The following is a 22,856-nucleotide window of genomic DNA, read 5'->3' as shown; positions in this document are numbered from 1 at the left end:
TTTCTTTCTTTCTTTCTTTCTTTCTTTCTTTCTTTCTTTCTTTCTTTAATGTTCATTTATTTTTGAGAGAGAGAGAGACAGAGGGTGAGCAGTGGAGGGGCAGAGAGGGAGACACAGAATCTGAAGCAGGATCCAGGCTCTGAGCTGGCAGCACAGAGCCCAACGTGGGGCTTGAACTCACGAACCACAAGATCATGACCTGAGCCAAAGTCAGATGCTTAACCGACTGAGCCACCCAGGCTTCCCTCTCCTCCATTTTTCAAGGATAGTTTAGGTTGATAGTCTTTTTCTTCCTACTGCATTCTTGCCTCTGTGATTTCTGAAGCAAAACTAGCTGTTCATCTTATTGAAGATCCATTGTACACAATGAGTTGTTTTCGTCTTGCTGCTTTCAAGATTCTGTCTCTCACCTTTAACAGATTATGATGTGTGTGGTTAATTGATTTTTTTTTAACTTTTATTTGTAGTTTGTTTAGCTTTGTGGATGTATAGATTCATATCTTACGTCAAATTTGGGAAGATGTTGGCCATTATTTCTTCAGCTATTGTTTCTGTCCCTCCCTCTTTTCTCTTTCTGGGTCTCCCATTATGCATATATATTTTCTTCATTTAACCACTTTTTAAATTGTTTATATTTTAGTTAGTTAATATACAGTGCATTATCGGCTTCAGAAGTAGAATTCAGTGATTCATCGCTTATATAACAACATCCAGTGCTTATCACAACAAGTGCCTTTCTTTTTTTTTTTTTTAATTTTTTTTTTCAACATTTATTTATTTTTGGGACAGAGAGAGACAGAGCATGAACGGGGGAGGGGCAGAGAGAGAGGGAGACACAGAATCGGAAACAGGCTCCAGGCTCTGAGCCGTCAGCCCAGAGCCCGACGCGGGGCTCGAACTCACGGACCGCGAGATCGTGACCTGGCTGAAGTCGGACGCTTAACCGACTGCGCCACCCAGGCGCCCCACAAGTGCCTTTCTTAATACCCATCCCCCATGTAGCCCATTTCCCACCCCCCTCTCTCCCATCAACCCTGAGTTTGTTCTTTATTGTTAAGAGTCTCTTGTGGTTTGTTCCCCTTTCTTCTCTTTTTCTCTCTCTTCCCATACATTCATCTGTTTTGTTTCTTAAATTCCACATATGAGTGAAGTTATATGGCATTTGTTTTTCTCTGGTCGACTTATTTCGCTTAGCATAATGCATTCTGGCTCCATCTGTGTTGTTGCAAATGGCAAAATTTCTTTTTTTGAAGGCTAAGTAATATTCCATTATATATATGTATATATATATATATATATGCATACACACACACCACCTCTTTTTTATTCATTCATCAGTCTATGGACAATTGGGCTCTCTCCATAGTTTGGCTATTGTTGATTAATGCTGCTATAAACATCGGGGTGCATGTACCCCTTTGAATCTGTATTTTTGTATCCTTTGGGTAAATACCTAATAGTGCAATTGCTGGATCATAGGGTAGTTCTATTTTTAATTTTTTATGCATTATGCATATGCATATGCATTATGCATATGTTTGAATACTTGATGTCCCACAGGTCTCTGAGGCTCTGTTCAACATTTTTCATTGTTTTCTTTCTGTTCTTCAGACTGGATAAATTCAGTTGACCTGTTCTGTCTTCAGTGAAGTGTGTTCATTATTTCTTCTGCCACATCAAATCTGATCTTGTGCCCTTCTAATGAATTTCTAATTTCTGGTTATTGTACTTTTCAACTCCAGAATATCTTTTTGTTTTTTTTAAATAATTTTTATCTCTTTATTGATATTGTCTACATAGTAAGACATTGTCCTATTACTTTCCTTTAGTTCTTTAGACGTGGTTACCCTTTAGTTTGAACATATTTAAAATAGCTGATTTAAAGTCTTTTGTCTAGCAAGTCTAGTATCTGCACTTCCTTAGGGACAATTTGTATCAATTGTTTTTTTCCTCCATTGTGTCAGATACTATTCCTTGTTTCTTTGCTTGTCTCATAATTTTTGTTGAAAATTAGACATTTTAAATAATATTACTTGGCAGCTTTCAGAGTCTCCCCTCCCCAGTGTTTGTTGTTATCGCTGTCATTGTTATGTTGTTTAGTGAGTTTTCTAAACTGATTGCATAAAGTCTATATTCTTTATCATGTGTGGCCACTGAAATCTCTACTCAGTAGGCTAGTCAGCTAATGATTTACCAGATTTCCTCAAATGCTTGGAGTTAATAAGTCTCCTGGTCTGTGCCCAGGTGCTCTCTGTGCATTGGTGGCACACACCTTCAACACTCAGATGTGCTGTTGAGAACTCTGCCTTAGTCTTTACTTCTGCATGTACAGAGCTTCAAGGTCAGCTGAGAATAAGAGCTTAGGGTCTTCTTAGGTCTTTCCTGAGCATGTGCATGTCCCTGGGCATGTATGTGGCTTTCTAGATTCCTAGGAATACGTTGAAGCTTTCAAAGTTCCTATGGGCATTATGAGATTTTCCTTTTTTAGCTTTTAAATTAGCCTCTTGCTTGCTCCAACTGTTATTCACCACCTCAGGTGGCTGCGAAGTTAATAACTTTCCTCTAATTCTTTTCCAAGCACGTCCCCTGGGGAAAAGGCTGTTTGTACTGTGGAAGCTCCAAGCTAGCTTAAAGACGGTAGAGTCTTCCAAGGAACCATCAGACAGGTAAATAATGACAGTTCTCTGGGGATGAGGCTTTGAAAGAGCTCTATCCCTCTTCTGCCCTCTCTGGTGGCTGCCTTGTTGCTGCTTTTCACTGTGATTACAAGCTGTTTGTTTTCAGGCCTCCCGTGGAGCTGGATGGTAAAGGATGCAAATGGAGCAAGTTAAAATGCCACAAACCTCACAAACCTCAAACCAGCAGTGCTTATTGAATGAATGCTCCCTGGATTTACGCAAGACTGTGGTTAGTTTCAAACTTTAAAAAAAGCTGGTTCTTAGAATTTTTGCTAGTTTTCTTATTTAGTTTATGGAGGAATTTTGGGAAGTCCTGACTCTGCTTATTACTTTTGCTTCTCATCGTGTATAGCTGCATGGTTTCCACTGTATGTATTTGTCATCGATTTTTTTTAATTAAACAATTATTGATTTATTTTGATCGAATGAGAGAGAGAGAGAGAGAGACAAAGAGAGAGAGTGTGTGTACGAGCAAGGAGAGGCAGAGAGAGTGGGCGAGAGAGAATCCCAAGCACACTCTGCGTTGCTAACACAGAGCCTGACATGGGGCTTGATCCCATGAACCATGAGATCATGACCTGAGCCAAAATCAAGAGTTGGGCACTCAACTGACTGAGCCACCCAGGTGCCTCTATCATTGACTATTTAACCAGTTTGCTGTTGAAGGATATGTATGTTTAGTTTTTTGCTGATACTAGCAATGTTTCATTGAATAACCTTATGTAAATGTAATTTCGTATGTGTGAAACTTAAGGAAAAATTTTCTAGAATTAGAATAACTGGGTCTTAGGTCAAAACTAGGCTGTCTCATAATTTTCATAGATACTACAAAATTGCCCTGAACAGTGGTTGTATCATTTTGTACTTCTGCTGGAAGTCAGTTTTATCCCTTAGTTCTTTAGCCATCAACTGAACATTGCTTTTAGCTAGGCAATATTTTATGTGTTCAGGATACTGTCAGTGGTGTGCTGGTAAATGTTTAACAACTAGTTCTCTTAGGAGAATCCCACCCCCTGGTTTGTAGTGTTTTCTGATGTCTGTAGTGTTAATGCACCACACCATAGCCATTTGTAGTGACATGGGGTTGGGGAGAGATATACACGTCAACCCTTTAAATACTTTTTTTAAGTTTATTTATTTTGAGAGAGAGAGAGAGAACAAGCGAGAGAGAGAGCATGCACAAGCAGGGGAAGGTTAATAACACACCGATATTAATTTCTTAATTTTGGTAAATATATATGTTAATTAAGATCTTAACATTGGGAAAACTGGGTGAAGGTTATGCAAGAACTCTACAATATATACAACTTTTCACGGAGTCTAAAATTATTTAAAAATAAAAAGCATGGGCGCCTGGGTGGCGCAGTCGGTTAAGCGTCCGACTTCAGCCAGGTCACGATCTCGCGGTCCGGGAGTTCGAGCCCCGCATCAGGCTCTGGGCTGATGGCTCAGAGCCTGGAGCCTGTTTCCGATTCTGTGTCTCCCTCTCTCTCTGCTCCTCCCCCGTTCATGCTCTGTCTCTCTCTGTCCCAAAAATAAATAAACGTTGAAAAAAAAAATTAAAAAATAAATAAATAAAAATAAAAAGTTAAGAACTGCAAAGAAATCTTTAACTTAGTAGATCTGTTATTGGTACTGGATTGGTACTATAATTTCTAAAACTACTTTGTATCAGTTCAATGGGTAAATATATTGAAGTGCTTAGAAACCAGGTTATATTAGAAGGGAATTACAGATATTGAATGGGAAAATGTTGTTGGATATGAATTGGAGGAATCAATATCCACTCATGATATTTTAAAAAATGAATATTTTTTTGCTCTGGCTTCTGAAAGGGCCTAGAAGCACTAGCCCATCTGTTGCATACCTAATAGCCAAATCTTGGTTTCCAAATACTCTTTTTTCCACTGAAAGAAATCTAACTCTGGAACATGTAAAGTATAAATTAATTCTGGAATATAATTTTATGCTAGAAACAAGATGTACTGAAAGGATTCATAAAAGGACACAGAACCCCATCATTGACCAAATTGGAGTAGCTTAGCACCAAAAAGAGTGACTGGCTATTATTACACAGTGACCAAAAAAATGTCCATGAGTTTCTAGTGATACAGAAGAGAGAAAAAGACATAAGAGGAAGGAGGAAGCTCTTCTTTACTTAAAAAAAAAAAAAAAAAGCCAACTAACAAATATGGAAGAGAGAGGGTAAAAAAATCACCATTTTGTAAGCCTTAGGGCAATAATTCATTTGGCAGGAATCATCCATTGATACTAAAACCACTGATTGAAAGGTTGAAAGTGAACAGGATAATTATATGGCCTCAAAATATTGCTTTGCTGCCCATGGATTACTCATCAGTTCCTGGGAAAATATGCCTTTACAAAGGAGAGAGCTGGTGACCACCACTTTAACCAAATGATCATACTAAATTTCACCAAGAGAAGGACAATGGGATGTTTAGTCCCCTATATGTTGCAATAAGAGGCATGTGATATCATCTCTTGTTTTTTTGTCCAAAAGATAAGAAGTTGCTCTGCATTTAATCATAAACAATCAGACAAATCCAGAGAATGGGATATTCTATAAGACAACTGGCCTGGATTATTTAAAAAAATCAAAGTAAACAAAAACGGTAGAGAGGCTCGTTCTAGGTTAGAGAAGATGGAAGAATCATAGGAACCAAATGGGATGTGTGAGAATTGATTGAATTCTGGATTGAGGAACTATTTTGAAGCACTTGAGAAATTTAAATAAGGATTGTGTTTTAGACAATTTAATTGAATTAATTTTAGTTTCTTTAGGTGTGAATGTGGTGTATGAGAACATTGCCTTATTGTTAGGAAATACATGCTGAAATATGAAAGAGTGAACTGTCATGATAGCTGCAGGTTTCAAATGATACAGCAAAAGATACAATTATATATAGGAAGAGGTAAAGCAAATACTGCAAAAAAGGATTTAGGTGATGATAATTCAAGTGTTCATTTTATGTGTTTTTCAACTTTTTTTTTCAGGTTTGAAAATCCGAATTAGAAAGTGAGAAATAAAAACCATATCATGGCATACGTGTATGGTCTAGAGCTTAGTGTCTAATACCATTCCCCACTGAAAGGAACCAGGGCTCACTCTTTAGAGAAATGGCTGATTCCAGGGCTGGGCAGGGTATATATAAGATGAGTGTGGAACATCATTTTATGCCAGAAAGTAGAGAAGCACTTAAAGTAATCATGCTGGCATGTCAGCTTGAAGGGGCTTTTACTGGCCAAATCTGGGACAATGTGAAGACCAAAATAATTAAGTAGAGTAATCAATTGTAAACCATTGGAAGAAAACAGAAATTCATGAGTCTATACTTAAATAAATGGCGCTGAAGAGAGGCTTCTTGCTTATGGTAGAATGCTAAGAGCTAACTGGTAAATGTGGAGGAAACGTAGGAGTTAGAAAAGCAGCATTTTATATCTGTCACAGTAGAGATTGCATCAGGCGAGAATCCTCAACTGATGCTAAAAGTAGGAGACAGTCTAATGAGGATTAAGGGATTTACATGGTCTTAAAATCTCCCCACAGACTGCTTATTTGTTCTCAGGGAGATAAAAAGGCAGTAATTACACAGTGGAGAGATCAAACAACTCATTGCCTGGAAGATGAGGATTAGCATTTCCATTGAGGGACAGATGACAGCATATGCCACGGATGGGATACCTGTGAAGGAAACATGAAACATCACCTATGGACTTCCCAGTCTAGATCACATAACCTAAATCTAACCACGAGGAAATACCAGGCAAACCAAGAGTGAGCGTGCTATTTTTTTCAAAAAAAAAAAAGAGTGGAGAACCATATTTTTCAAAGATGCCTATGTCCAAAGATAGAAGATATGGAAATGTTCCAGATTAAAGGAAGCTAAAAAAGACATGACAACAAAATGCATGGACACTAGGCTAGATCTGTACTGGAAGGGGGAACATATGCTGTAAAAGAGGTTATTGGGTCAACTAGCCAAACTGGCATAAGAAAGGTTACTTAGATAAAAGTACCATGCTAATGTTAAATGTACTGAATTTGATAATTGCGATGGTTATATATACACCCTGAATTATTTAGGCGTAAAAAGCCATGATGTGTATAATTTCACCTTCAAAATGGCACAGAAAAAAAAATTGTGTGTGCGTATTTTCTTATTTTTGTATTTGTATGTAGACAGGAAGAGAATACATGCAAACGATAAATGGAGTCACATGTTAACAATAAGTGAGTCTGGGCATATGGGTGTTCTCTGTGCATATTTTATTTGCATCTTTTCTGTAAGTTTGACATCTTCCCATTTAAAAAATAGCATTATTGAGCCTGATTTATATATTTTCTAAGAGAACCACCTTTTCTAGAATGTTAAATCTGAAATCCAGATTTATCTGGATCATCCAGGGCTTATTCACATCTCTTCACTGGTTTCATGTTTTCTGGAATGGGGGTCTCCAGAAAGGAAGGTAGACATCCCAGGAAGTGTGCAAAGCTATCCTATCAGGGTCTCTGAAAAATGTGTTACAATTCGCATTTTATTTTTATCTAAAATTAAGAAAGTAATTAAGAAATAATGCTTGGATTGTCATTATATGTACTTATATACATAAGTACAAATAGTATCACTTGAAATGATGGAGTGGTGATCAAAGGGTATTTGGAAACCATTGATATATAGGAACTTGTCCAAAATTATTCCATATCTGGCCCCTGAATACCTGTTGAGTATCTTTGTCTTACCATATCTGCTCATCCTGTTCATCTAACACACTATGCTATTTGCTTTCCCCTATACTTAACTTTTAAAATACTTCGTGCATTTTACCATGTGGAGGCTAATGCATATTCTTGCAAAGATTTTCAGCCTCATAGCACCAACCTAGTAACATGAATGGAACTAACTTTTCCCTCTTTCTGTCTATGCTATATACCTTGTGAACATTTCTAACCTAGCTCCTGTAGTACCTTATTGTAAAGGTGTTTGCATATCTACCAGAATGTTATTGAGAACAGGAACAAACACATCTTGATTTTTCACAGCAACAAGAGTGTTTCCATATACAGAGTATAAGAAAGCTCAATAGGCTTTCCCCGCCCCCTAGCAATTAGCATGGTGACAAGATATTTCTAATATAGTATCTATTTCTCCCCTAAAAATGAAAACAGGGTGCATTATATGCATCAAATAGAATTTTTTTATAAGCTCTATCAATGCATGAAGCAAACATTTTGCACATTCCTCAGTGGTTAATTCAGATTAAACAGAATGTACTGTTTTTACAGGGATTAGTATCATTCAAGGATGTGTCAGTCAGTTTCACCCAGGTGGAGTGGCAGTGGCTGGACTCAGCTCAGAAGATCCTGTGCAGGGACGTGATGCTGGAGAACTACAGCAAACTGGTTTCAGTGGGTAAGTAGAGTTTCCCAAGTAACTTCCTAGAGCATGAATTTCCATTCTGAGTTGATGAAACATGTCATACCTCTAAAGACTTGAATTGTTTTTATTTTTATTTTTACTTTTTTTTGAGAGAGAGAAAGAGAGAGAGTGTGTGTGTGTGCACGAGGGAGGGGGCAGAAGGAGAGAGACAGAGACAGAGAGAGAAGGAGAGAGAATCCTAAGCAGGCTCCATGCTTAGCAGGTAACCTGATGCAAAGCTTGATCCCACGACCCTGAGATCATGACCTGAGCCTAAATCAAGAGTCGGATACTCAACCGACCGAGCCACCCAGGCAACCCCTTTAATTTTTATTGTTTTATTATATATATCTATATATATAATTTGAGTGTAGTTGACATGAGTTGAATTGTTTTTATTGCTAAGGGTTTGGTTAAAAAAAATACTTAATTGCTTTAGGCCTTCAGGAGGGATGTCAGTGTCTTCACCTCTAGTGAGAGGTACTGCTCTGCTGGGGTTGAAATAAGCAATGTCATCATGCATGACAGTCCTTAGGCATCATGAAGCACAAGGTGTGTAGACGTGAGTCTTGTGTCATTTCTCATTGACAGGGTGTCTTACAATCAAACCAGATGTGATCTCCCAGTTGGAGCAAGGAGAAGAACCATGGATAATAGAGGTGATGTTCTCAAGCCAGAGTCTTCCAGGTGAGTTATTGTGTACCCAAGAGATGGAAGCTACTGGAAATCAGATCTTAAAGTGGACAGTTGGTTACTTGGTACCTGTAATATTTTCCTATGGCCGTTGTAATGGAATACCACAAACTGGGTTACTTAAAACAACAGAAATGTATTCTCTCACTTCTGGAGGCTAGAAGTACAAAATCAGGATGTCAGCAGGGCTATACTTTCTCCAAAGCCTCTAGGGGAAAATCCTTCCTACCTCTTCCTAACTTCTGGTGGTTGCTGGCAATCCTTGGCATTCCTTGACTTACAGCTGACTCTAATCCCTGTTTCTGTTATCATCTAGCCTTCCCTCTTTGTGTCCTCCCCTAATTTAGGGCCTACCCTAATCTAACATGACCTCATCCTAACTAATTATATCTACCAAGACCCTAGTTCCATATATCACATTCTGAGGTTCTGGGTGGATATGAACTTTAGGGACATTATTCAGACTACTGTGAGATCTCTGAAACATTTTTGGAAATCTCATTTTAGAGACTTCATACCTTCACAAATATCGAAGGATGTCTGACCACCATTCCCAAGATGTTTAAATTAACATTTTGTAATATCACCTTCCTCTTAGAATGTGCTCATTCTCTACTTGATGTTTATAGAGACACTTTGCACTCTGACATTACCCAAATCTAATTTCTAGTTACTGTATCTTCAATATTTATTTCTTCATTATTCTTCAGTTGCCCAATTTCTTCCCATTTTTATATACTCCTTTTGATTTTCATCAATTTTGGATATAGCCTCTTTTTTTAAGTTTTTTTAAGTTTTTCAGATCATGACGTGAGCTGAAGTTGGATGCTCAACCGACTGAGCCACCCAGGCGCCCCAAAGTTTTTTTAAATGTTTATTTATTTTTGAGAGAGACAGAGAGAGTATGAGCGGGGGAGGGGCAGAGAGAGAAGGAGACACAGAATCCAAAGCAGGCTCCAGGCTCTGAGCCGTCAGCACAGAACCTGGTGTGGGGCTCGAACCCACAAACTGTGAGATCATGACTTGAGCTGAAGTTGGACGCTTAACCAACCGAGCCACCCAGGCACCCCAGTTTCTTTAGGAATAGCTAAAAGTCTAGTGATTTAAACATCTGTGCTCCATCACATAACTCTACTCCTTCCTTCTATCCTTTCATGGTGAAGTGCCTCATGTTTTTCTGTGTTCAGACTCACTATCCATTTTCTCTTTTGTCCCTGCTGCTAAGATTTCATAGCCATTGGGTTTTTGGCCCAGAATGATAATTGCCTGTGTACCTTTGTGCTTTATTTGGTAGTGCTCAATATTCCCTCTATAATACACCTAAACTTGTTTTTGGTAAGTAGAACTAATTTGGTCACATTCACCTTCTTTTTTTTTTTTTTAATTTTTTTTTTTTAATGTTCATTTATTTTTGAGACAGAGAGAGACACAGCATGAGCAGGGAAGGGGCAGAGAGAGAGAGAGGGAGACACAGAATGTGAAGCAGGCTCCAGGCTCTGAGCTGTCAGCACAGAGCCCGATGCGGGGCTCAAACTCACGAACCGTGAGATCATGACCTGAGCCGAAGTCGGACGCTTAACCGACTGAGCCACCCAGGCGTCCCACATTCACCTTCTTTATTTATCTATCTGCAGTTTGTCTAGTTTACCACCCAGCACCAGGGCTCATCACACTGCTGGCATACAGGAAATATTAATTAAATCAATAAATCTTGATTTATGCAATCATTCCACTCAATCTAGGATTTTTAATTAATTAATTAATTTATTTATTTATTTATTTAAAAATTTTTTTTTAATGTTTATTTATTTTTGAATCAGAGAGAGAGCATGAGCAGGGAAGGGGCAGAGGGAGAGGGAGACACAGAATGTGAAGCAGGCTCCAGGCTCTGAGCTGTCAGCACAGAGCCCGATGCGGGGCTCGAATCCACGAACTGTGAGATCATGACCTGAACCGAAGTCGGACGCTTAACGGACTGAGCCGCCCAGGCACCCCAATCTAGGATTTTTTGAAAGGCTTTGTTTCATACCTCCTACTCTTCCTAAATGTTTCGAATCTATTAATCAATTTTTAAGGCGTCAGCTGTCTTTATGTTCATGGCTCCAAAACTGGTGGCAAAATTACAGTCATCGTAGTCAACACTTGTGTTATAGCCTGTGATGCGCAAGGCACCGTTCTAAGCAGTTCACATGTATTAATTCATCTACTTCTCACAACCGTCCCCTGGGACATATACTATTATTATTTCTGTGGATAAACGAGCTGAAGTCCCAGGAGATTAAATTCCATGCCCAACGTCCTCCAGTAAATAAGTGGTGCTCCTTGATTTCATACCCAAGTTACCTAGTACTAGAGACCATGCTCGTTAAAACTGTTCTGTGCTGCCTGTCGTCTCTAGTATACTTTACTTCTGCCTCACAGAGCAACATTTGGCCTGTTGGAAGGTCACTTCCAGCAAGAAGTCCTACTTGCTTCATCCTCAGAATGTCAGAAACTGAAGTCATTAACTTTCCATTTTACAATATCTATTCACTTTCCGAATTCTCCTTTTAGTCACTGGGCTCTGTTGTTCTCCAGTTTGCATGGATTGAGTCATCCTGAAATTTTCATCTCTCCCATCCTCTCATACATTTTATCTCAGTATCTTGTTATTATTACGCTTTCAGTTCCCCCAGTGTGCTCAGTTATCATGAACTTCGACCAGAACCATATTGTCACATAGGTGAATTCTTATTTGTGTTTGTCAGATTTGATTCCCAAAATTGTTACCTTTATCTTGAGACTAACCTGAGAAGATAAATCTGGTACTTACTACATAGTTCTGAAATCTACAACTTTGTTTGATGTTTATTTATTTTTGAGAGAGAGAGACAGAGTGCAAGCAGGGGAGGAGTAGAGAGAGGGAGACCCAGAATCTGAAACAGTTTCCAGGCTCTGAGCTGTCAGCACAGAGCCCAACGTGGGGCTTGAACTCATGAACTATGAGATCATGACCTCAGCTGAGGCGAACGCTTAACTGACTGAGCCACCCAGGTGCCCCTACAACTTTTTTTAAAGTAAGGACTATCATGATAGCCTTATGTTGCCTGTCCAAATTTTATTTTTCTCTATTTTCCCAAAACTTACCCTAAATTCCATTTAATCTGTATTTTTAAATATCCTGAAACATATCTAGATATTTTATTGAACTGCGTTTTGCCTCCCTAGAAACTTTAAACCTTTAATTTTATGCTCAAATCCTGTTTTCAAGAAACTGTTCCTTACCACTCTAGATGTATGACTTTAGACAAGCTACTTAATCTTTATATGCCTTAGTTTCCTCATCTGTAAAATGGGGACAGTAAGAGAACCTATCTGAAAGGGTTCTGAGGATTAAACAAATTAAGTGTGATTTAGTATTAAATATGGTTATTGTTTATTAGCATCAGACGTTATTGTTTTCTCCCTCCTTGTTTTCCACTTGCACATAGGTGTTCTGCCAAGACTTATGTGTGTTGATTCATGAATTTCTTTCTCTCAACTTACTTATAATTTTGCTAGATAAGTGCCTTTTTTTCCCCTCTTCCTCATGTTTATGCGTACCAGAACTATATGTTCAGTGATTATCTAATTAGTTGGTAGAGGAGCCAGTTGAGGAAAAAACATTTTTTCTTCCCTCCTAAAATTAATAGAAATTACAGATGTGTGAACTAAGATATTAGCTCGAGTTAAGAAGATTATTATAAAGCAAGACTTTGAAAAAACCCCAGTAAGTTAGAATATTGTAAAGGGAAGAAATAGGAATTCATGATTAGCGTAGATTCAGTATTAATCAGCACTGATGAACTAAAATAACTAAATCAGCATTCAAAATAAATCTATTAATTTGGCCTTGATGCAAGGATCACCACTTGGTCTACATATTTCTTACTCAATGTTAAAGGTCACATTTGGACAATACTGAAGGTACTTGTATTTTATTGTCTTCTCTCCTTTGATGCTGCCAAAGGTTCTTTTCCATAGATTGATTGATCAATAGGTGGAACATCACCAGTTATGATGAATTTGCCTTTTCTTCTGGGAGACTGGTCTTGAAGCCAAAACTTAACCACATTTAAGTACAATTAGAGAGCCAAGTCATAACCAATATAATTCATGAGATGTGATTAATTTTCCTTTATTCCAGAAAAAGTCTGGAGAGGCCAGAACATCCAAGACCATTGATCCAGGCAACTTATATTAATCAAAACAAACAAACAAAAAACAAACACTGATTAATGAGAAAAATACTTCATGTGGGAAAGCAGTTAACATGGGTATGAATCCTATAGGTTCAAGAACAGTTCACTATAAATGTGACTCACAGGATGGGGCGCCTGGGTGGCGCAGTCGGTTAAGCGTCCGACTTCAGCCAGGTCACGATCTCGCAGTCCGTGAGTTCGAGCCCCGCGTCGGGCTCTGGGCTGATGGCTCAGAGCCTGGAGCCTGTTTCCGATTCTGTGTCTCCCTCTCTCTCTGCCCCTCCCCCGTTCATGCTCTGTCTCTGTCCCAAAAATAAATAAACGTTGAAAAAAAAATTAAAAAAAAAAATAAAATAAAATAAAATAAATGTGACTCACAGGAGAAAAGTTTGAAACATTTCAGAGTTAATGATTGGTAATAGAAACTGGGTAAGAAAGGTGATTGATGGATGTGATGTATGTGGAAAGTCACTTTTCAATATTAAGCTTGAAGAAATGTCTGCTGAAATTAATGAATATCATCAAAATGGGAAGGATATCTGTCTCACTTCCATTAGTATGGTGGCTATTTCAAGTTCAACAGAAAAGACAGAGACTGATCTCCACCTCTTTAATTAGTATATGAAAAACAAAAACACACCACGCAGAAAAGACAGGGATTGCATATCCCTGAAACTGTAATTGTGTTGAACCTCCTAGACATTTACTCAAACTCTTTTATCGGTGCATTCTCATTTCACAGAATAAATGACTACTGACATACTACAGAAAGAAACAACAAAATACAAGAGGAATACATAGCCCAGCTTTCAGGCCCAAGATGAGAATCTGAGTCTTTGTTAGAGTTACAATATATTTATACTGTACATTTTCAAGAGCTCTCTGAAGACAGAGCTCTCCCCGCCCCCCCCCCCGCCCCCCAGAATTAAAACATCCTTTTTTTTTTTTTTGGTCATAAGAAGCTGTATGAACTAGTACCGGATAACAGTTAATAAAATGTAGAACTTAGGGGCACCTGGGTGGCTCAGTCAGTTGAGTGACTGACTCATTCTTGACTTTGGTTCAGGTCATGATCTCACGGTTTGTTGGGCTCTGTACTGACAGTGTAGGTTTGTTGGGCTCTGTACTGACAGTGTGGAACTGGCTTGGAATTCTCTCTCTCCCTCTCTCTCTGCCCCTTCTCTGCTTGCGCTGTCTCTCGCTCTCAAAATAAATAAATAAACTTAAAAAAAAAAAAGGAAAAGTGGGACTTACAGTCCTGATGAGGAAGATTGTACAAGTGTGAATATTCCAGTTTTGGGTGGAAATGAGCAGGGTTTTATAGGATTGACAGGTGGGGAAGCCAGTGCTGTTGAATTAGCATTTAGTCCTTTAGAATGTGTGTCTTGACAAGGTAGAATACCTTGATTATTTTTACCATTTATCTTTTTGGTACAATGAAAAAAATATAGTATCAATTTCTCATGGTGGTTGTAGTTGTGAGATCATTACCACCAAAATGATAATGATCACTTAAAATATTTTTTTTCTTCGTTTTTTTTTTTTTTTTAATTTATTTTTGGGACAGAGAGAGACCAAGCATGAACGGGGGAGGGGCAGAGAGAGAGGGAGACACAGAATCGGAAACAGGCTCCAGGCTCCAAGCCATCAGCCCAGAGCCTGACGCGGGGCTCGAACTCACGGACCGCGAGATCGTGACCTGGCTGAAGTCAGACGCTTAACCGACTGCGCCACTCAGGCGCCCCTGGAAAGCTATATATAAAACACGAAAACCCCATGATAAGTGATAAGCAGCATCCTGCTACAAATTTCCAACCCAGTAAATACTGGGGGTATTGGTCAAGGTAGCTTTAAGCACAATAGAAAGAAAAGATGAGGCTTCTAGTTTATTCATCTACTTCCTGCTTCCATAGTTTAAGAGCTGAGAGTATCCTATAATTTAAGGGATTCTTAGTAAATTAATCTGAGGAATTTCTTTTTGTTCTAGTCTAGAGCAAATATTTGTTCACTGGGAAATATATAACTTTTTTTACCATCTGCATAAAATTTGTCAGCATCCACCTGTAAAGAGATGAATACAGGCTGATGATAGTCTGTTGCTATAGGCTCCTAACCCAATTCAGTGGGTGTTGTAGAGTCCTGGTTTGAGCTGTCCCATGCTGAGTGCCTAATAAGATTCCAAAAGGGATATGTAGATTTGCCATTACTCAAAAGATTATTTTCAGATTTTGCTGGAGGAGCCTTCCTACAGTAAAGAAACACAGAGGTGCTAATTGCCAGCAGCTTTGTATAGTTTTATGATTTTCCACTTTTTTTTTTTTATTATTATTTATTTTTGGGACAGAGAGAGACAGAGCATGAACGGGGGAGGGGCAGAGAGAGAGGGAGACACAGAATGGGAAACAGGCTCCAGGCTCTGAGCCATCAGCCCAGAGCCTGACGCGGGGCTCGAACTCCCGGACCGCGAGATCGTGACCTGGCTGAAGTCGGACGCTTAACCGACTGCGCCACCCAGGCGCCCCTATGATTTTCCATTTTTGATGCCCTAGTGTAAGAAATGAATAACTTAATAAGTTGTCTGGTGTTCTGCAATTATATTTACATCTTACCTGAGAGAGAAAGAGATCTTTATTGTCCTCAGGTACTGAGAAGGTGATAGCCAAACACACTCTTCTTAAAGTGGCTTGTCTGTTTGGATTACCATAAAACACCATTTTAGCTGACACCAGTTATTTGGTAGATACTTTACCTTTGAGTCCTCCCGGAAATGGTTGCTCTCTCCACCTAAAAGTAAGCTTACAGAATCTGAAAAATTAATCTGTAGAGAGGAATTTGTTCCTAGGAGGCATTTCCATTGGCTTTTAAAAAACAGCTTCATTGAGGTATAATTTACATACCATAACATTCACCTACCATATGTACAATTTCGTGGTTTTGGTATATTTTTAGAGTTGTGCATGTCTCATTACAGTCCAATCTTAGGACATTTTTATCCTAGGGGCACTGGGTGGCGTTGAATCAATACTCTGTCTGTCTTTACTCTGCCATCAGCCAACACTGATATGCTTTCTGTCTTTATACATAACTGTTTTCTGGAACAAGATGTTGCATATAAATGTGTGGTCCTTTAGGTCTAACTTCTTTTATTTAACTAACTTGGTTTTTGTAGGTTCATTCATGTGGTGTTCCAGTTTCTCTTGTCCTCACCATCATTTGGTATTATCACCTGTCTTTCTAATAATCATTCTAGGGGGCGCCTGGGTGGCTTGGTCAGGTTAAGTGTCCGACTTCGGCTCAGATCATGATCTCACAGTCCGTGAGTTCGAGCCCCGCGTCAGGCTCTGTGCTGACAGCTCAGAGCCTGCCTGGAGCCTGCGTCAGATTCTGTGTCTCCCTCTCTCTCTGCCCCTCCCCTGCTCACTCTCTTTCTCTTTAAAAAAATAAATAAACATTAAAAAATAAATGAAAAGATTTCCTGGTTTCGAGTTTTGTAAAGCTACATCAATCAAGACAGGGTGGTAGTGGCATAAATGTTGACAAATACATCACTTGGACAGAAAACAGAGTGCAGAAATAGACCAGAATATATATGGAGAACTGTATGAGCAAAATGCAAAGGCAATTCAATGGAGAAAGGGTAGTATTTTCCACAAATGGTGTTGGAACATTTAGATATTCTTATGCAAAAAAACCCTTAGATCTTTACCTTTTACAATATAAAAGTTAGATAAAAATGGATACAGACCTAAAAAAAAAAAAAAAAAAAAAAGGGGGGGCACCTGGGTGGCGCAGTCGGTTGAGCGTCCGACTTCAGCCAGGTCACGATCTCGCGGTCCGTGAGTTCGAGCCCCGCGTCAGGCTCTGGGCTGATGGCTCAGAGCCTGGAGCCTGTTTCCGATTCTGTGTCTCCCTCTCTCTCTGCCCCTCCCCCATTCATGCTCTGTCTCTCTCTGTCCCAAAAATAAATAAACGTTAAAAAAAAAATGGATACAGACCTAAGTGTTAAACCTAAAAGTATAAAACTTATAGAAGAAAACAAAGGAGGAAGTGTTTGTGATCTTGGGTTGCACAAAGCTATCAAAATAAATTTTGTGGTTGTTCCAGTTTTGGGGTTGTTTGTTAAATGGCAATAGATGAGCAGAACAGTAAATTTGATAGTCTCAAGGCTGCTTCAGGAAAGACCAACGCCAGTAGATTAGGCACCATTATTTAGACCCACATGACTACTGTGGGTCTGCAATATAATTGTCTCCATCAAGTGCAGATCTAAATATAATTTAGATCTCATCATTAAGGTATCCAAAAGATTCTGGATTACTTATAAAATATTGACAGCTTACTGAGTGAAAACAGATGTACTCATTGATAGAACAAATGCACGGACTTTTTTTTCATATTATGTCTGAAGCCCCTTTGATGCCCCCTAGACCAAGCCACGTGAGTATGGGGAGATAGCTATGTAGTGGAATTAAGGGAGGTAGGTATCTTCCAGAAGGGAGGCCTGCCATTAGCCCCCGGGTGATGGTACTTGTTTCCATGCCCTAGAGAAGCAGGTCCCTGTGATGATTAATTTTATGTGTCAATTTGGCTGGGCCACAGAATTGAGATATTTGGTCAAATATTATTGTGGACGTTTCTCTGAGAGGGTCCTGGGTGAGATTTGCATTTAAATTGGTGATTGCTCTCCTGGTTGGGCCTCATCCAATCAATTGAAGGCCTGGGTTTAAAAGGAATTCTCCAGAAGACTGCCTTCAGAGTTCATCTGCAATATTGGCTCCTCTTGGTTTTCAAGCAGATAGTCTTCAGACTCAAACTACAACTCTTTCCTTAGTCTTCAGTCTGCCAGCCTCCTTCATCAGATTTTGGACTTGCCAAGCCTCCAAAATCACATGAGCAGATTCCTTAAAATAAATCCTATTACCTCTATCTCTGTATGTATGTACTCTTGGTTCTGTTTCTCAGGAGAACCGTGACTAATACTGTCTCCTAGGATGGTCTTTCTTTGAGGGAGGCATGATCTTAGGATGGTGCAAAAGTTTCCAGCCTAGGGGTTGGGTATTAACACATCACTATCCTTGACTCTCTCTCCCTGGATTTTTGAAAATCCTCTCATCATCTATTATATCCGCGTATATTTCTCTCCAGCATATGCTCAGGCTGTATGAAACCCCCTTGACTAAACAGAGGAGCATTGAGGAGAAAAGTCTAAATATTGGTGTCTGAAGCACCTGGGTGGTTCAGTCATTTAAGCTTCTGACTTCGGCTCAGGTCATGATTTCACAGCTTGTGAGTTCGAGCCCTGCATCAGGCTCTGTGCTGATGGCTCAGAGCCTGGAGCCTGCTTCAGATTCTGTGTGTGTGTCTCTCTCTGCCCCTCCCCTGCTCATGCTCACTCTCTTAAGAATAAATAAGCATTAAAAAAATTTTAAAAAATAGTGGTGTCTGGTGAAAAAGAGAATGTGTATTGGGAAGCAGGTAACATAGGGTAGATGCAAGTTGGGGGGCCTAACTTCCATTGCAGATGCCATGTAATTTCATGCCCATGGAAATCTCCTCTTTGATGTCTTTATTTATATTCTATTTTCTAATTGGCAAGTATAAATTTTTTTAAGCACAATATTATGTGGTCATTTTAAGGGGGAAAATAAAGTTTTGTGCTGGGGTCTTAGGGTTCTAGCATTTCAGCTCTGGAGAGGATTGGCACTAGAAAGGTTATCACACCTTACCTACATGAGCCTGTGATCAATAATTATGTGAAAAGATTTTTCTGAAGGTGGAGATTTTGTTCATAGATATTCATATATAATGAATGTTCTAAGAACAGTTAGGGATAGAGAGATGAAAATAACACTATCCCTACCCACCTTACCTTATGTTTTAGCTTTTAAACCATAGCAGGAGAATGTAGTTGTGAACTAAATGGATAAGAGAAAAAAATCACACTCAACTGAAGGAGCCAGACTGTCACTCCTGAGTCATTCAACACCTAACCCTAACTTCTCCCTTTAACACCCCAAGGTAAGAGAAGGGCAAGAGATGTTCTCCAAGTTTTCTAGGTGATTAGATTGTATTTGACTCATGTATTTAGGGCTAAGAAGAAGCTGGGTATCAGGTGTGCATTTATAATTCTATATGGTCTAAATAGGAATCTACTAAATTGGTTTTGTGCATTTTTTCTTAGCTACAGAGAAAAAGTCTTGTTTCCCGTATTTTACTAAGGTTGTCACTGTATCCATATTTATACAGTTTTTGAAATTAATTGTAAATATTTGTCATTAGGAGAGGTAGAGATTCAGGTCTGGCCAACACTTGTGTTGCCACGACGGCCAGAAGATTCTTTGCAGTCTGTGGCTCTCCCCCACCACCACCAACATTAGTCTCAGGTGAGGACACCCCAGCATGAGGGCTGCAGCCTCAGCCCACAGTCTAGCCACACCAGCTGCAAGGACATCTGGGAATGCTGGCTCCGACTTCATCTCAGGAAAGCACAACATGTAGTGGGGGGAATTCCCAGACATGAAAAGTGGACAAAAGAAGTACACAGTCCCAAAGCTGGACAAATGTCCCTACATGAACTGCAGAGAATTTGGGAGCCAGTGTAACCATCTCATTAAGAACTATAAAAGTGTGAGGGGCACCTGGGTGGCTCAGTTGGTTAAGCATCTGACACTTGATTTCAGCTCAGGTCATCATCTCACGGTCCATGAGATCGAGCCCCACATTGGGTTCTGTGCTGACAGCGTGGGGCCTGCTTGAGATTCTCTTTCTCTCTCTCTCTCTCTCTCAAAATAAAATAAGCTTTAAGAAAAACAAGATAATAATGGTGTGGGAAAATTTGACATAGAATTTCACACCTAAACAAATCATAGTTCCAGTTTTCTATTATTTTCACAATTTTTTTCTTTAAATACATCACTTGTATTTGTTTGCAAAGCAAACATTTTAGTAGTAATACTTATGGTATAGCCCAAATGTTTTCCTGAAGAAGAACAAATAAACCAAACATCATTTTTTTTAATTCAATAGATTGTCCTTTGTAGGAGAAACCAAGATTTTCTCAGACATCCAATGACTCAAAAGAAATGACACATAAACAGAATAATTGTTTAATGAGAAACATTATGTTTGAAGAGCCAATGACATAAACATGGGATGGGGCTAGCATTATGTCAGCAAACCAATAAAACCATTAATGGGAGAAAGTGTGTGCTAATAAGTCTAAGTAAAGTGTGCTAGTTTGGAAGGCTTCACAATGCCAAACTACAAAAGAAATATTTTAAAGGAAACGATAGAAGAACTAAAATAAGGAATGTAACAGCCCAATGTAAATTAAGAGAGAACCGGAAATTGAAGGATAGTACTGTAAAATACAAGAGAACAAAGAATTAGCTTTTCATAAAAATTTGTCAAAGGTTACTATTCTTATTGCGTGGGTGAGAGAAATTGATCATAAGGATGTTTAGGAAATATTTAAAGATGCTCTATTACAGAATGTGATTGTTTTTCTTCTAAATTAGATGTGCATATCTCAATGACCTGGGGGATATATAATTTAAATAACCAAGACTGAGCTGTACCCTAGACTATTTTAATGAGAATTTCAGATAAAAGAGACAAAGAGACACATGGATTGTCAAAAGAAAAGAAAAAAAAAAAAGCTCCTCAGATGATTCTGATGACTACCCCCTTACGTACAATGAGTCTAAAAACAGTCACTGTAATTTACAAAATAAAATATCAAGAGTCAAGGTCAGTCAGGCAAAAGGAAAGCATAAAAAAGTAGAACATACAAAATTGGTCTGGTAATATGTGAAATGTAATAGGAAGTAATAATAGAACATATATATTAATATATCATTGATTTTTTTTATATATCAGTTACATATACATATATAAAATATATTTGGGAATCCAATATTCTGAGCTCATGTCTCCAAGGACTATGTATGATGCCTGAGCTCTCCTCAGGTGGTGAAATTTAGTGTTGAAGAGCAAGCTGGCAGGCCTTTACCGCATAAAAATGTGCTCTGCTTCAGACCTACATGCACCTGATCAGAGGCCGAGGGGCCCTAGGCTGCTTCTCGGAGGAATGAAGCAGCTGGAAGGGCACACCTGGATGTCCCTCCTGGGTGCTCCCCAAATAAGTGGTGGTTTTCTCTCTTGATTTATTTCCACTTCATTTTTGTAGGTATCCATAATGTGTCTGCTCTTTTCAACAAGGCTGTGGGGTCCCTAAAGGCAGGGCTGTCCCTATGGCTTCTAGATCATCAGAGCCTGGTACCCAGTGGGCATTCATGGATATTATTAGGATGAAAAGGGGGAGCAGGGGCCTGGTGGGGCCATGGCCAAGATGCACAGCTCCACCTGACTGGTCATGGCCCACCTCTCTCTTTCCTTTAGATTCATCCAGGCTCCCAGAGGCAGCAGGCCTGATGCCACCTTGCACACACTCTGGCAGGTGACTTTGCCCTGAGTCCTCCCATCCTAGCACTTCTCACGGTGTGCCCTGGTGGGCAGCTCGCTGGAGAAAGCAAGGGCTCTGGGTTAAGCAAGAGAGCTCGGGGTTATAGTACTGAAGAACAAAGGGGTGTTCAGACTCTCTTAGTCTTGCTCTTCTCTCTACAAACTGGATATGCTGCTTAACTAAGGACCGCAGAGGAGAATTGGACCCCTAGAGCTGCTGGACCTGCCCCCTGTGGCCTGAGTCATGGTGCGTGTCCAGGTTCTGACCCTGACTGTGTATGAGTGTGCACAGCTCTTGTGAGCACCTGCCTGCCCTCACCTACCTAAGAACTTAGGACCTGAGGCCAGTGCAGCTGCGTGACCTGCCTCCCACAGTGAATGACAGGGCTTATTAGGGAGGCCAGATCCACACCTCATTCCCCAGCAGGTGCAACTGAGAGGAGAGAAGGCCGAGGCCACTGAAAGATTAATTGTGCATCTAGGAGCATTTGGCTGGCTTCTGCTGCATCCAGGCAATGGTTCTTACTGGCTCCTGGTCATCCTTTGTGCCATAGAGAAGGATTTGGTAAGCCACAATTATGGGCAGGACCCGAGTCTCCAAGATCAACAGCATAGGCAACACATCCATAAAGGCAGGGACTCCTGGAAACCCGAAATCCTGTAGACTGGTGGCTCTCAATGCTGGTCCCAGGACCAGCAGCATCAGCTTCACCTGGGAACTTCTTAAAATGCAAATCCTCAGGCCCTACCCAAGCACTTCTGAATCAGAACTCCAATGGGACTGTCAATCTATGTTTGTTTGTTTTTTTAATTTTTTTAACGTTTATTTATTTTTGAGAGAGACAGAGACAGAATGCGAGTGGGTTAGGGTCAGAGAGAGAGGGAGACACAGAATCCGAAGCAGGCTCTAGGCTCTGAGCTGTCAGCACAGAGCCTGGTGCGGGGCTCGAACCCACAAACTGTGAGATCATGACCTGAGCTGAAGTCAGATGCTCAACTGACTGAGCCACCCAGGCACCCCTGTCAATCTAAGTTTTAACGAGCCCCACAGGAGATTCTGGTGTGTGCTAGATTTGAAGAACATGGCCCTAGAGCATCCTCTTACTCACTTACTCACTTACTCACTTACATCCACTTACATCACTTACTCACCTCATCACTCACTTACTCACCATCAGCTCTTCCAATTCCATCTACCTCCCCAAGTCCTCCACCCTGTTTTTGAAATTGCTCTCATGAAGCTTGTCTGGAGTTTACAAGTAGGGAGCCCCAAGGAGTAGTGCTTGTCCTGTACTGACTTCTATCACCCTGAGCACTTCTCCTTACCAGAGATACAAGTCCTTTTCTTGCAAATGGAAGACCCA

General features: G+C 39.8%; 1 long non-coding RNA gene across 2 annotated transcripts in view; it reads left to right on the top strand.

Annotated features, from left to right (window-relative positions):
* Nucleotides 1–9,660, top strand: part of LOC121036974 (uncharacterized) — a 17,098-nt gene extending 7,438 nt beyond the window's left edge. Inside the window, exons 3-6 of one of the 2 annotated variants that reach the window (XR_005793551.1) lie at nucleotides 2,579–2,666; nucleotides 6,880–6,930; nucleotides 7,984–8,110; nucleotides 8,708–9,660. This is a non-coding gene — a long non-coding RNA (uncharacterized LOC121036974). The remainder of the gene's footprint in view (nucleotides 1–2,578; nucleotides 2,667–6,879; nucleotides 6,931–7,983; nucleotides 8,111–8,707) is intronic. The other variant, XR_005793552.1, reaches the window with a different exon arrangement.
* The last annotated feature ends 13,196 nt before the right edge of the window (nucleotides 9,661–22,856 follow it).

This window comes from Herpailurus yagouaroundi, unplaced genomic scaffold, assembly GCF_014898765.1.
Source record: "Herpailurus yagouaroundi ecotype Mexico unplaced genomic scaffold, PumYag 163, whole genome shotgun sequence".
NCBI classification, from domain to species: Eukaryota; Metazoa; Chordata; class Mammalia; order Carnivora; family Felidae; genus Herpailurus; species Herpailurus yagouaroundi.
The sequence above is the reverse complement of the archived record's forward strand: the minus strand, read 5'-3'. Positions and strand labels throughout refer to the sequence as shown.